Source organism: Pleurodeles waltl, chromosome 3_1 (assembly GCF_031143425.1).
Source record: "Pleurodeles waltl isolate 20211129_DDA chromosome 3_1, aPleWal1.hap1.20221129, whole genome shotgun sequence".
NCBI lineage: Eukaryota > Metazoa > Chordata > Amphibia > Caudata > Salamandridae > Pleurodeles > Pleurodeles waltl.
This window is the reverse complement of record NC_090440.1, coordinates 268181120-268196598: the sequence shown is the minus strand read 5'-3', so window position 1 is coordinate 268196598 and position 15479 is coordinate 268181120.

Here is a 15479-nt window from a genome sequence, read left to right as displayed (position 1 = left end):
TTGTGACTAAGGCTAGAAAATATCTCAGTTGTAACTGCAAACCACAAGCCATAGAAGAATGTAAACGCTTAACAAAACTTTCGAGAGAAACGTAATCATTATTCTGACAGGGTTTTTTTGCATGTGCACTTGTGTGCGGAAGAAGAGACCAAACTTCAACTGAATTACCTTCCTATGGAGAGTGCGGATGGAAATTTAATCATCGGTTGAAGAAGAAAAAGGAATTCAAATATTGAGAACTTTTAACGAACACTAGACTGACTGGGATAAATGACAACCTCAAATCTTAAGCATTTATGATGTCCATTCAACTTTTGTTAAAAGGTGGAGAAAAGCTAGCTGCATTCGGAAAGCTGAGCTGGCTCTGCTGGGATTCGATCTCATGGCCTGTAGAACACAACATGCTGTTTGGAGTGACACCAGGGGAGGGCTGCAAGCCACACACTGCCACACGGCTCTGAAGGCAGTAGAGGAAGGGTCTTTAGCCCTGCTGCTGGTCAGGCGCATTCAAAAGTGGATTCTCTCTCCTGCGGCATGGGACATGCTGCTTGGAGTGACAAAGGAGGACTCATCTCAAAGGTACTTTTTTTGTTGCTGTTTTCTTTTAAATATGTTTATGGATCTCTACCAGCTTCATTATATTGAAGGTGTGGTGTATTAAATTGTTCCATTTGCCCTGCTTGGTTGATTCCTTTCACTACAGTTTGAAATGGGTAAACGGAAAGCCTCTGGCTACAGAACGACAGAATATCAGAGGCAGGGACTATAAATGGACACAAGTCACAGGTTTAAGAGGGCAACTGCAAAACCTAGTTCTGTACATGTAATAGGGCAAGGACTAAAGTGTGGACTATTGATTATATCCCTTGGGAGGGACCCTAGTATGGTAGAACGATTTCAGATGTGAGGTCACTGTGGGGTATATAGAATTACGCTAAGATAGAGGGGTCGGGACACAAGGGACAGTGTGCGATCTATGTCAGGCATCCGGATGCATCTTCATAGGGGAGCGACTGTGCCGGAGGAGAGTGGTGGGGAGGGAGAAGGGATTGGAGGTAAGTGAGAAGGGGAAGTGGGAGGAGGAGGGGGAGGAAAGGTGCACTGGTGCATATGTGTGTGAATGTGTCCACAAGGAGGGGTGTGGAAGGGTGTACTGCTGGGAGAAGGGGTATACAAAGGAGGGTGTCTGAGATTGACGCACACCTGCAAGGAGGAAGGGTGCCCAGGTTTGAAGAAAGGTCTCGGCCCTATCCTGTAGGTTGTAGATGATTTGTTTAAGAGAGGCTTCCTGATACAATGCCATGAGCCATTCTTCGTGGGAGGTGGGTGCAGGTCAGTGCCAGTGTCGAAAGACACATATCTTGGCTGTGGTGAATGTTGTGTGGGTTTGTGGACGAGAGAGATCCAGGGCCCTTTCTGTATCATGTGGTGATCAGGGGTCAAGAGAAAGAGGTTGCAACCAGTATGGTCTCCTTTATCATGTATCCCAATAATGGTGGATGGAGGAGCAATCACATAAGACGTGTAATAGTTCACAATGGGTATGTCGGCAACACCAACAGTTCGCATGTAGAAGTAGTCCTGCTGCCCTCGGTTTCACAGGCATCTACTGCCAATCATGCAGGGTTTTAAAGAGAGAAAATGTCACCTGAGCCTCCCCATCGTGGGCCCTTAGCAGATGGGCCAAATCCTCAATTTGATAGTCCATCTGTAGTTTCTTTGTGTGAAGACTGTTTAAAAAGGCAGGGAGAATAAATGGCGGTTCAGGAGTCTATAGAGGCCCGACATCACTCCTCGGAAGGTGCCCCATGTTCTGAGATAGGAGGTCACGGGAGGTGGTGAGGGCGTCGCCAGGATTTCATCATTGTTTGTATCATTGGATTAGCAGTACGTATTATTAGTCCTCCATCACCACAGAGCGGGTTCAGTCCCTGACAGCACCAAAGTAGTGTAGGTTCCATAGCAGAGGGTCCTGCATCATGGGGAGCATATAGGCAAGCTGGGAGAGGGTGATGGCTAATGTGCTGTGCTCCATTGAGAGTTAGCCCAGTTTGCCACACACCCGATGGTCTATAAGTTTGGCACTGGTGAGGCGTGGCCATGACGATCCCCAGACAAAGGAACATATGCATTTGTCCACTGATCATAACATGGAGAGAGGGACCAGCAGGGGCAGCATGCCAAGGATGTATGTGTACCATGGCAGTGTAACCATGCACACTGCCTGTACTCTCCCCCATAGAGAGAGGCCCAGGTGTGAACACTTCTCAAGGTCTTGCTTTGTATGGATGAGTAAGGGGTCAAGATTGTCTGCCAGCATGCAGTGTAGGCCTCTATGGACTCAGATCCCAAAATACTTGAGACGTGATGGCTTACAGCGAATCAGGAGGTCAGCTAAAGCCACGCATGTGGTCATGCAAGACAAAGGCAGCACCTCACTCCTATCCCAGTTTACTTAATAGCTCAAAAATGTCAGAAAGTTGGCATGGATGTTTCTCAGTACCGGGAGTATGTGGGTGAGGTCTGTGAGGGTGAGTAGTATATCATCAGTGTATAGATAGATTGTGAACATTCCACCTGGTATGGGGACTCCGAATATGAGTTGCGAAGGTCTGATGGAGGTCACCAGCAGTTCCATAGCTAAAAGGAACAGCAGCAGTGACAATGGGCAGCCTTGTTGGGTCCCACGTTTAATGGGGAATGTGTCTGACAGAAATTCTATGTAGTTCAGAGGAGCCATAGGTGACTTGTAAGGCCTACAGACGTTGGTTATACAGTTGTCTCCCAAACTAAAAGATCATAGGGTCCACCACTCGATCCTGTCAAACACTTTTTCAGCTTCTAGGGAGAGGGCTAGGGCTTCATTTTCCAGGTCTTTAGCTAACCATAGGGTATGCACCAGGATACAGAGGTGGTTCCTGAAGGATCGGCTGGGTACAAATCCCCCCTGTGTATGATGGATGAGGGATGGTGTCATCTTCCTGAGGCGGGCCTCCAGGACTCCTGCCAGAAACGTAATATCCCGTTGAGCAGGGAGATGGGCATGTAGCTTCCACACAGTAGGGGATCCTCTGCCGGCTTTGGCAGGATTGCTGTTGATGTCCTATTAGAAATGGAACCTAAGGAGCACAAGCGTTCTGCCTCAGAAAAGGCCTCAGGTAGGGAATTTACTAATTCTTTGCCTGTCCACTTATAGAATTCTGCAGGGAATTCGTCTTCCACAGGGGCCTTATGGTATGGGAGTATGGAAATTGCCTGAGCTATCTCTTCGTTCCTTATTTGTCCCTTTAATAAACTCCTGCCATTGGTGGTAAGCCTAGCGATGTGTATGATATCAAAAAATGGAGCAAGTTGGGTTGGATCTTCATCTGTCTCTGGGGTGTAGAGTGTTTGGTAAAAGTTCCTGAATTCGCAAGCAATGTCTTGGGGGTGGGTGAGGATAGTGCCGTCCATGGAATGAATGGCCGGAATGGCTAATACTGCCTCTTAACAGCAGAGTTGAGTCTCCTAAAGAAGGTCCGCTTTTTCTCCTTGCTTTTAGTGGCATCCTTTTAGCCGTTGAAGGGCATATTCCGCCTGAGTGGTGTACAGGGCATTGAGTTGCATTTTAGCCTGTTCAAAACAATGGCGTATGGAGGAAGAAGGGTCTGCAGAATAACTATGGGTGTTGGTTACTATAACAGCCTCAATGTCCTTCTTTTGGAATAGCCTTTGGGCATTGTTGAGGGCTGCGACTCTCAAGAGCTGTCCCCAGATAGTCTTCCTTGAAACCACCCACAGAACTTATGGAGAGGAGATCAACCCCTTGTTGTTGTCCGGGTAAATGGAGACGTGAGAGCATAACTGGGCCTTGCCTTGGGGTGTGTGGTACTGTGAAACATTCAATTGCCAAGACTTATGTCCCGGGGTGGTGAGTCCCAGTTCCAAAGTGTGCAGGACAGGGGCGTGGTCTGAAAGTGCAGTTTCCCGGATCTTGGATTCCCTAACTAGGGCAACTGTCCGGTGTGAGGTCAAAAAGTAGTCTAACTTAGATTGAGTGCGGTGGACTTGAGACATGAAAATCCTCGGTCATCGCAGTGTGAGAGATGCCAGTGGTCCACCCAAGCCATAATCTGATAGTACGTCTCTCAGTAGGGCTCTGACAACATTGTTGCTGAGGTCTAAAGGGACAGTTCAGTAAAGTATAGCATTGTGGGCCAGGTTCCAGTCCCCTCAGAGGATGTAATGGGAGGCTCCTATCTCCGTCAGGAGAGTGGTTGAGTTGGAGGAAGAAGAGGTGTTTGGAGCCTGTTGGGGCATATATGGAGCCGACGCATAGTATGTGGTCGCCAAGTTTGAGTTTGTCAAGATCATAGCGACCATTGAGGTCTAACCAGGTTTTAGGGACCTTGAATGGTAACGATCTATACAGAAGTACCGCAACTCTGCATTTCTTAGATGGTCCAGGCCCCACTGGTGATGGGGGTGGGCAGTTGGTATGCAGCACTCGTCCCACCCAGTTGTGTTGCAATTTCTCAGATTCCAGATGAAAGAGTTACTTCTCATGTTGAAAGGGCACATCTATGTGATTCGATTGTAGGGAGGACAGTACTTTTTTTACCTTAATATAGTTCATGAGGCTGTTGACATTCCAGGAGACAGCTCGTAAAAAGGAGGGGGGTGTCATGGGACCTGGGCGGCCATGTGGGCAGCGGAGGGGTGAGGCAGTGGCAGGGGGGTGTCATGGGTTTCAAAAGGGAAATAGAGAGGATGGGGATCAGGAGGGGGGAAGTTGGTGTGAAAGGGGAGGGGGAGGGAAGAGAAGGTGGAAGGGGGAAGGAAAGACCTGGGAGGGGGTGGTGTGGTAGAAACCCCTTGGTCACGGTGAGAGGGGGATAGTATTTATAGTGAATGACACAGGGAAAGAGGGAAAAAGGGAAGGAGGAGAAAGAAAGAGAAAAGAAAAGGAGCGAAGGGAGAGGGAGGGGGCAAAAGAAAAAAAACATTTCCGAAGGGTGGGTGCTGAGTCGAGGGAGGGACCTCAGTGAGAGCCGAAGGGTCTAAACTTGTGCGGCTGGAGAAATGGGCACGCCACAAAGGGAGCGGGCAGAGGGAGTAGGTAATGATAAACCAGGTCAGCAGTGGAGCCTCGGAGGTAAGGGAGGGGCACGTAGAGGAGGAGGGGACCCAGGGAGCCAGAGTTTGTGCTAGTGCTCGGTGTTCTGGTTTGGGAATGTGTGTCAGGGAGCGGGTGGTGACCATGTAACTATTCCCCTTCGCTGTGGGGTGTGTCATGGTGCTCCATTGCCGCCAGGTGATGGGGTTATGGGATCAGAGATGGATCATAGGATGACCCAGGTATGGACCTGTCTCACTCCACATAATTTGCATGCCAAACAGAATGAAGTATTATGGCATTGAGTTAATAGGCCATCTGGCAATGTGTGTGATATGTGTGTCAGGGGTATAGTCATTGTGGGGGTAACAGGCCCCATAGCTGTATAAGAACATTTTGGCACATAACTCGTAAGTTAGCACATTTTTGAAACCTGAAAGAAAAATAAAGAATATTTAACATCTTATCTTGGAATATTATGACCAATTGGTCCAATGTGTGGCAAAGGAGGACAGTAGTGGGATAGAACCATACGTAATGGTATGCTATATAAGCCACTGTATCACTCCAGGGGCATATGGAAATACAGAAATACAGCCATGCTTTGCAACACTGTTCAAACATCATTCAAAGGTAGAGTAGACAGCCGCCATCCTCAAGTAACTCACTAAAGAACTAAGTGGATAAACAGCTTCAACAGTAGTAGTGTAGGTGCAAAAGATATACTTATCCATACGCCCCATGGGTGCGTGAGGGTTCCACAGATAGCTGCTGGGACATCCATTGATAGAGGACTGATCTCATCCCACTGGGGGTGAGAGTTTCAGCTGGGATATCGATTTGTTTCTGCCCTGATCCTGAGTAAGAGCCACTACTGCCTGGGGAGCTGTGTCCCTACCGTACTGTGATCGGGAATGTTATTCAGTGGCCCTCCCCCATTTTGGTTCCCATAGGACCTCCAGTGGCCACTTGAGGTGGCAGGGTGAGGGGATGTGTTTGTGGAGGGGGAGGCAATCAGTACTTTCCTGAGGGCATGTTCCATTTGCTTGTCGAGGCTTTCCAGGTAGAGGCTCTGTTCATCTGGTCAAAGAGGTCCCTGGACCTGCCATCCTTCTTTCAAACAGTTTGAACAGTCCAAATTTGACATCCAGCTTCTGTAGTTGGGTTTGAAGGGTCAGGCACATTTTCCTTTTGTCTTCAGTTTCCCTGGAGAAGTCATCAGCTCTGCAGATTTCATGCCCCTCGAAGTTGTATGGGCAGTGGGTGTGGGTAGCAGTTAGCAGTTGTTGCGCTTGTTTGTGGCAAAGGAAGCATGCTATTACAGGGTGGGCCCTCCCCAAAGCATCTTTGCTAAAGGGGGACCATCTCGTGAATCAATTAGAGCTCCAATGGGAGGGAGAACGTGAGGCCAGTGAGAGTAGGAAGGATTCCCCTGAGGAAGGCCCTTGTATCTGTGCCCTACATTCTTTCTGGGAATCCGAAGAAGCGAATATTGTCTCTTTGGCTTCTGTCCTCCAGGTCTGTGAGATTGTTCCAGAGGTCTAGCAGTTCCTGGACCCTATCTGGTATGGTGTTGAGTCTACCTTCTATGTTCGTGAGACAGTGGTCCATCTCTGTCACATTGTCCAGGAGTCCGGCAATGTCTGTCCGGATAGATTTGGACTCTGCAGCAAGATCCGAGATTTTAGAATCCATGCCCTCTAGCCAGTGTCTCACTGCGGTGATCTGCTGTAGTATTGGCTCCATTGTAATATCTTGATGCAAGCTGACAGGGGCTTCAGTTGAGCCAGGGCCAATGGACACTTGAGGAAAGGTCATTAAGCGTTGTTCAGAGATGGCCTCTGAGAAAAGCAGCTGACGGGCAGATTTCCTGGATTATTTGGCAGAGGGTATTGTCGGTGCAGGAACTTGCTAAGGACGGAGGTCTGGCCCCTCAAGGGGGCAGGGGCATGAGACTAGCGTGATGGATCACCTCAGAATACAGGAAGGAGGGCAACAACTCCCATGGCAGTGATCAGTGAGAGAGAGAGCAAGCTGTCCTGATACTGATGTGTGCTGTATTAGCATTGTTATAGTCTGTTGTGCATGTGCTGGGTCACCAGTGTTATCACTTTCTTACACTGTGGTGTTGGGATGTGGGTGCCCCCCCACAATAGTAGTGGTTTGAAGAAGGCTGTCACTTAGTCACAGGGAGAGCCGTGATGGGGAAGGAATTAAGCCACAGCTGGGGTGTGGGGGATGTCCAGCTAGATGCATGGGCATAGTGCGTGTCCGTACTGTGACATGTGTCCTCACAAAGAATGGTTCTGTCATCAGATGGTGTCGATGAGGAGGTTGAGTGGGGGATCAATAGGTCTCCAGTGACCATGTGTGGTGCAGTTGGGCTCGTCCCGGTGTCACTTCTTATGAAACGGGTCCTCCTGCAATGCCTAGGAGTCCATCTTAGGGTCAGCTGTGGTGTGAGCATGCAGTGAGTCTATTTTTGGATTGGAGAGGGTTGGCCTGGCTATCTCTCAATACCTGTGCCTGGTTCACCGTGGCTGGAATCAAGGGTGCAGCCAGGTGGTGTTTTTCATGCTCAGGAGGGAAGACAAGGGGTGAGCTCAGCACATGGGAGGTAGCGATGAAGGCACAGCAGCACAGTGGGGTGCAGTACAGTTCCAGTAGAACACGTGTTGAAAGCAAGATGGTTAACTATGCCTCTGGAGGGATGAGGGAGACCTGGTTTTATGGAGTGAAGCTGGGGTCATGTCGCAGCAAGTGATGGTCTGAACTCCAGATGAGCGTGGCTGTGAGCCTGGTCTGGCTGCTAAGGGATCTCTAATAGGCTATCCCTATCGAGGCATTGGGCCGTATCGGGTGTTTCGCCTTAGAGGTGCTCATGGCTCATTGTTATTCATGACATTAAGGAAGCTCACCAAAAGGCTGTTGTGTAGGTGGGGGCCAGATAAGGTGTGTGCAATGATTGTTGCATCTCCCTGGTGGATCAGCTCCGAGCATCGGAGCAGAGCCGCAATTTTAGGGATCATGGGGGTAGAAGGTACGGGTGTCCCCGGTGCTCCGTTAGCTTTGCCATCACCTTCCGGTGTACAGTACACTGGCGTGCAGAGCCTCTCTAGCAAGCAGCCATTTCTATTCATGGCCAGACCCCTCTGGGGCTTTGTTAGCCCCTGCCCCCACTATTAAGTGTACATACATTGATCAGATGCTGGAAAATGCTGTGGCGGTCATCAGCATAGAAATAGCCCTTACCGAGAGAAGACTGTCTTTGGGTTCAGAAATCAACTCTGCACCTTCGGGATTATTGCTGCTATTTGCTCAGATTTATGCCTATTGTAGGAAGAAAAGGCTGCTTCTTCTGATGTTAATGACCTCAGAATGTTTTTTTCAGGAGCAAAAGGACTAAGCGGGGGCTCCTGCCTAATGTGAGTGATGTAACCATGCAGACAAATAATTTTGGGATGCTGGTTTGGACCAACCCTAAACCCTTTTTTCTTTAGAAGCAGATTTGGCTGTCTTCTTGAATAATACATGTTGTGCAGAACATTTTATGAAAGATTGAAATTAAGGCACTATTGAAGGCAGAACTTTCATCTGTGCAGCATAGTTTAGGTACTATAGCCACAGCTCGTGATCCTTTTTGATGCAGCAACCTTTATCTATTAGGGACGCAATATAGGACTCTGTAACCTGTCATGTTCTGTCAACACGGCAACCAAAGCTTCCCGATGTGAATACTTTGACAGAGACAGGGGAGGTTTTACCAGTCAGCAACTTTTCTTTTCCTACATCACACGTTACACGAGTGTCTGCAGTTGCTCATCTGGTAGGGAAATCACAGCCCTCTGGCAGAGAGGAGGAATCTACTTTTGGAGGGGTGAATCCTTCAGTCCCCTCAGGGTAATCCGGTGAGCCTGATTTTGAGGCCAGGGAGTCTACTACAAACCCTAATCAGACCATTTGGAATATTCCTCCTGCCATGTGTCCTTATGTAGTGGTTTTGACTGGAGTTCCCCTCCCTGTGTAAGAACCATTCATATGGAGATATGTGTAATGAGGTGTTGGACTAGTTTGTTTGCCAAAGGGGTTTTCTGTTCCCTCTTGTAGAGGATATTTTGTTTACCTGCAAAATTGGGTGGATGCAACCTTGTCCAATTGTAACCCTAGGAGACTGTATTATAAATAATTTCAAATCACCATTAGTGGTTCAGTCTATAATGTTTGGAAATATAAGCAAATGTGATCCTAAGAGCTCTATCATTCCAGTTACACTTGAATATTTTTCTAAACTCCACCTGTTATCTTATCATCATCTAATCAGCAGGTGAAGGTGTCTTGTGTGAAGGGGTTTTGGATAATCTGCCAGTGACATCAGTTCCACAGTCGTCTGGCTTATCTGTCACCCCCACTGTTTCTACCAATGATCAGTTTAATGTGTCTGTAGCGAACAGATTTGATGTTTTATCTGAAGTAGATTGACTCATACAGAATCACACTTGCAATTTACCTATTAATTTGCCTAAGGAGTTACAAATTGCGAAGAAGGGGAGCAGTTTAGGGTCAGTTATGCCTAACCATTCTTTTTCCCTTGTAATCTGGAATGTATCCAGACTTAAAGAAAAGATCATTACTGCAGATTGGTTAGTTTTTGTAAACTAATATAATACACCTTCCAGCACAAAAACAATGCATGGAGGTTTTTTCCTCTTTATACGTGTGCTAGAATGCAGCACACATAGAAAGAGAAAGAAAATGAGGAGAAATAAAAATATTCCTCCTAGTTGGTCCTCCCCATGGAGGCATAAGATTTTGATGCATTCCCAGGTATACGTTTTCTTGTAAATCTGGGATTGTGTCATGAGAAAACCCACTGCAATGCCAATTGAATGCCACCCTGATGCAGTGTAAGGCAACCCACCAACTTGAGCTGTGTTGCCTTACACCATATCTACAAGGCCATGAATGGCCTCCTAGATATGGACCTGCCCTATGCACCGCTGGTGCATCACAAAAAGTGACGCACCAGCAGCGCACAGGACTTCTAAATAAGCTAAAAAGTTTAAAGGTCCTGGTTACCTGTAATACCAGTTCTCTAGGAAAGTACAAGTAAAATAAATAGGCCAATTGGGTGTAAGCCAATTTTCCCATGCTTAAAGGAGAGAGCACAAGCAGTTTAGCACTAGTTAGCAGTGGTAAAGTGCACAGAGTCCAAAAAAAACACCAAAAACGGGTTCTCAGAACAGGAGTGGTGAAAGCAAAAAAGTTTGAGGGGGACTCTGCAGAGAGGGGCAGGTCCAATAACTGTATAGAAGAGATCCTTGGTGTTTAGGGGAACAGTATGGAATTGTGCTAGGGTGTTGTTTAAGTATGGGCCGTACCCAAGATAGCAGCTGAGATTTGCAAAAATTTCACAAGATCTTGGCAATCCCAGTGATAGCTATCCAAATCCCTGAACACTACAGTGACACGTCAATATAAGGCCAAAGGTACATACAGTAATTGGATACATATGGCATAATAACATGGGCTTGCTTGATGGGCTAAATATATTTATTAACACACTATTGATTGCACATGTTATTGGACAATAATATGAAATTGTCTGAGGGGGGTGCAATGCTTTGATGGCACAATGGCACTCTTGCAATTAGGCAATGTCTATGGTAGGCAAGATCAATTACAGATTGTGGGCAATACCTATGTATTGTCACTGTAGCTTGAACATTAAGTCAGCCTTATGACCCATAGTCCACTTCTTTGACCTCATAGAAAAAGTCCCAGTCCCAGTCCTTCAGGACTCTTCTCAGGTCACAGACAGCAGCATCAGTCTTCTTCAGTTCTTCCATTGGATGTGTTCTTAAATGGGTGCCTAGAGATACCACCTTTATGCTTGGCACTAGTTAGTGGGTGTGGATGATTCCTAGGCATGCCCAAGCCAATGGGGGAAAAGTTCCTCGTGCCAACCCCACACACTTTGGGCATTTTCAATAGACCAAAGGTCTTAGGCCACACTGAACCTGGGCTGGGGATGTGTTGGGAGTGTACTATGGCAACTCCTAGTGTACCACATCAAACACTAAAATCCAGCCAGAGTGTTTCAGCAAACAGACAGTGGATTGACAAGAATTGTTTTGGCATCCTGTTCTGTCCCCTTTCAAGTTCCCCCCCGAAGTGCACATGTTCTCCACATGCAGCACACACATGCTTCCCACACACAGACCACACATGCTTCCCACACTCAGCCCACACTCCCAGGCCTAGGTCATTAGCATTATCCGTAGGTTTAGGAGTGGAGGCCCCCCTTTCCCCAGGTCTTTTTTCATTCATGGTAACTGAGTTTTCATTCATAGTATCTGTTAACACATTGCAAAATCCCCTGTGGTAGTGGTAGGTTTACATGTAACTTAGAATGTGTTTATTGCAACTTGTTTTTACTGTAACTGAAGATGCACATTACTCCTCCCGCGTGGCAGTGGTAGTACTGTATGAGCTTGCGCACTGTTACCACCCATGTTCAACATGTGTCTCAGCACTCATTGAAGATCACGTGGGACCACAAGTCTCGACATGCTCTAACGGCCATCTTGGAAGGCACAGCTATATAAATCGCACCCTGAGCACTAGGCTCTGCTTGGCCTCATCTGCTGTGGCACTCACCTATGCTTTCTGAGTTCCTGAATCATCCTCTAGAACTGCCAACTCTTCTTCAGACCTCCTGTGGCTCTTCTCCCATCAGCAAGAAACCTGTAAGGCAAGAGATGAGACAAGATTTCAAAGGTATTTGAATGACGTGTGGCCCTCAACATGACATGATAAAGATCACAAGGTATTTACCCAATGCACACAGTGTGCCAGCGCTGAAGACATTGCCATTATTGTAAGGACGAAAGGCCCGTTAAGAGACTAAATCAATCTAGCATTTAGCCCTTTGTTTTGAAACTTATTTCTCCTTCAAACATACTGTGAACATTATGGAGTGGTATTTCCTACCCACCAGAGACAGAGAGATTCAGTAAATGCTTGAGGACTTGTTGCAACACTAATAGGTTTCTCTGATATGTGAAAGGAGAACCTAAAACAACTACTGTGCTTGAATATATTTCCCTAATGTATGAAGGGAGAAATTACCAAGACTACTATACTTGAAATGCGACCATGTGCTCCAGGGAATACTCATCTTGATGAATGCCCTGATACATGTAGGTTTGATGCTATGCATGTAGGGATTATGGCATGATGCTATGATGACATAGTGTGAACAGTGATTGCTAGCAATTGTATAGGTAATACAGGTGTACTAGCTGCTTCTGCCATTAACTTAGTTCCTGATTCGAGCACAACATTTCAGTGGTGAAATTCACCAGAGAGGAGGAGAGGGGTCTTCTCTTTCTCTCTCTCTCTCTCTCTCTCACACTCTCTCTCTCTCTCTCTCTCTCTGTCTGTTGGACCTGACTCTTTTAGCAGGGTCACCCCCAAACTTGTTGCCTTCTTCCTCCTATTTTTTCTGACCACTTGTCGTTGGCTCTCAGACTCTGTGTACTTTATCACTGTTGATCATTGCTAAAATCCATGTGCTCACCCTTCTAAATTTGGTATGATTGACTTACCCTTACTTGGCGCATTTAATTTACCTGTAAGTCCCTGGTACAGTGGTTTCCCTATACCCAGGGCCTGAGAATTAAATGCTACTAGTGGGACTGAAGTGCAGCTTGAGCCACCCACAGAAGTAACCTTTCAAACCTGTTTCTGGCCTGCTACCATTTACTGCCACAGGGATCTGGCATCTACATTTGCTTGCCAGGCCTGGAACTCCCCCTATACTACATATAAGTCACCCCTACGGTAGACCCAGCTAGCCTTATGGGCAGGGTGCTATGTATATAAAAGGCAGGACATGTGTCTGGTTGTGTGGCCTGTCCTGGTAGTGACAAACAGCCTATTTGGTTTCTCACTTTTGCGAGTTATGCCTTACTCATAGGATTGCAATGGAAATGCCCTACCTTATGTGTAGGTGGGATGGACCTAATCTATGAAGGATAGTGTAGGCATGTTTGGTATGGTTGTAATGGTAGTGAATACGCTGCTTACTGGGGTAGGTGGATTTTTAATAACTATTATATAAATGCCACTTTTAGAAAGTGGGCATTTCTCTATGCTTATGACTCTGGTGTTTTGCACCTTGACTCCAATCCACGTCTGGGGCAGAGTGACAGCTGTGCTTTGTGCATATTTTTCAGACCACCTGTTCACAGGGAGAGTGGAGATGTCACAGAGGTGCATCTGCACATTGAATGGTCTTCCTGGGCTGACAGAGGGAGAGGCCGGGCACTCCTGCATTTGTAAAGGCTGTGTCCTGGCCTCACAGAAAGGGCTCATTTACCCCCCACTGATGTCTGGAGCCTGTGCTGGAGGAGAAAGGTGACACTCCTGGAACCAGTCAGTACTGGTTGGAACCCATTTTCCTTCTTTTGTGGAGACTGCGCAAAATGAGTATAAGTACAGGGTGTCTTCCCCCACATTTTGAGACTCTAATAGATTACTGAGCTGGACCGTGGAACCTGCTGGAGAGACTCACAAGGAACCATCTTTGGACTGCTGCTGTTGAGCTGATCTGTGACTTGCTGGGTCACTAAGAGGAACTGCCACTGCCTGCAAACCTTTGTGTTGGCCTGTATGCTTGGGCCCTGTCACCCGGTGCCCCATTTTGCTGTCTCCAGAGGCTGGGTGGTGTACTCCCTGTTCCTCTGCAGCTCTTCTTGCCTCACACCACTGGAGACCCCTACAGCTAATTATCTCCATAGTGTAGGAAGAGCACATTAATTTGTGTACACTTCTAATGTGTGACAAGTGCTTTACTGTGGCTGGTTGCCCTCTCCCTCATCGCAGGGTAGTCCGTGTCCCCTGATGTGTAATCACTGCCATCACCCGGATGGGCCTCGAGAAGCCAGCGCAAACAAGAGTGCTGTGATTGGTGTCTCGGGGCACAGGATTGCTTTGAACAGTGCCACCTGGGCACATGCAGGCACCTACTAGGAAGTGCCTTTCACCGCCACGGCCCGAGTGGCCTGAGGAGTGAACCACCGTCAATGGGAGTCACCACGCTGCTGATGTGAAGGCAGTGGCCTCAGGAAACTGTGCCCATCCAGGTACAGCTCGTGGGTTGGAGGGGAGCCTCATAGAAGGTCCCCGTTCCCGCTTAGCCTCTATCTGCTTTGTGGCTCATGGGTGGGAGGGAAGCCTCATCGGAGGTCCCCGTTCCCACCAAGCCTCTTTTTGCTTTGTGGCTCGCAGGCGAGAGGGAAGCGTCATCGGAGATCTCCCTTTCTGCTGAGCCTCTTTCTGCTTTCCGGCACACATGTAGGAGGGCAGCCTCATTGGAGGTCCCCGTTCCATCCGAGCCCCTTGCTGTTTTGTTGTTAGCAGGCTGGGGTGGTGACCCTCAACGGAGGTCCTCAGTCCAGTGCAGTAATCGGAGTCGGGAGGAGCACCTAGATTCCCCCAAGACGGCAGTATGGCAATATGTGCATTTGTCTTTGGTGCCTGACTTATGCTCTGGGGAAATGTTTTCCGATGTGTGCATTTATTTTGGTTATCTGGTGGCCTATGTAGAATGTTTCATTGTATGGGCATTCAGGATAATGTCGTGGCCTCCATGCTATTTTGATTATTCGGCCAGGGGCATTTTTGGTGATGTGTCAAATTATGTGCATTCATGATAATGTCCTGGCATTTTTTGGTTAATAATGATGACAACCTCACTATTGCTTGTGTTGCAGAATAACCAGTAACCTATGTTTTTTATGTGACTACTGCTTATATGCTTTTATGTGACTAGTACTACTAGCACTACTTTGCAGAGTAATAGTAGCTGTATGATGTTCTGCTTGTGTAGCAGGATATTATTGACGTGTTTGGTCTAGTGATGTTTTATGTAATTCAGTATATTTTTATATAACTTGGTGTTGTGTTACACGTGTTGTGAGTGTTGTGCAATCACTTTGCACATTGCCTCTGAGATAAGTCTAACTGCTAAGCTACCAAGGAGGTAAGCAGGGGTTATTTTGGGTGTTACTCCCTCGTCCTAACTAAAGTGGGGGTTTCTGCCTGGCTTAGATGCATACCCTAGCCAACCTGAAATCCACATTTCCAACACTGTCTCTCCCAACCCCCCCTTCCATTTGGGTACTACTGCCTGGGCAGTAGCTAGCAACTACTACTGAAGGTAGTTCCCAGAAGGCTCAGAGGTACAGCGCCTCCCCATTGAAATCTCCTGCATTTTCAGGTGAGTGTCTTACCGTGACTTCAAGTGTGTCCCCGCTATTATATATGAACTGAGCAGGCATGTCAAGCAGGATCCGACACTCAAACAGGATTTGATGTTTTA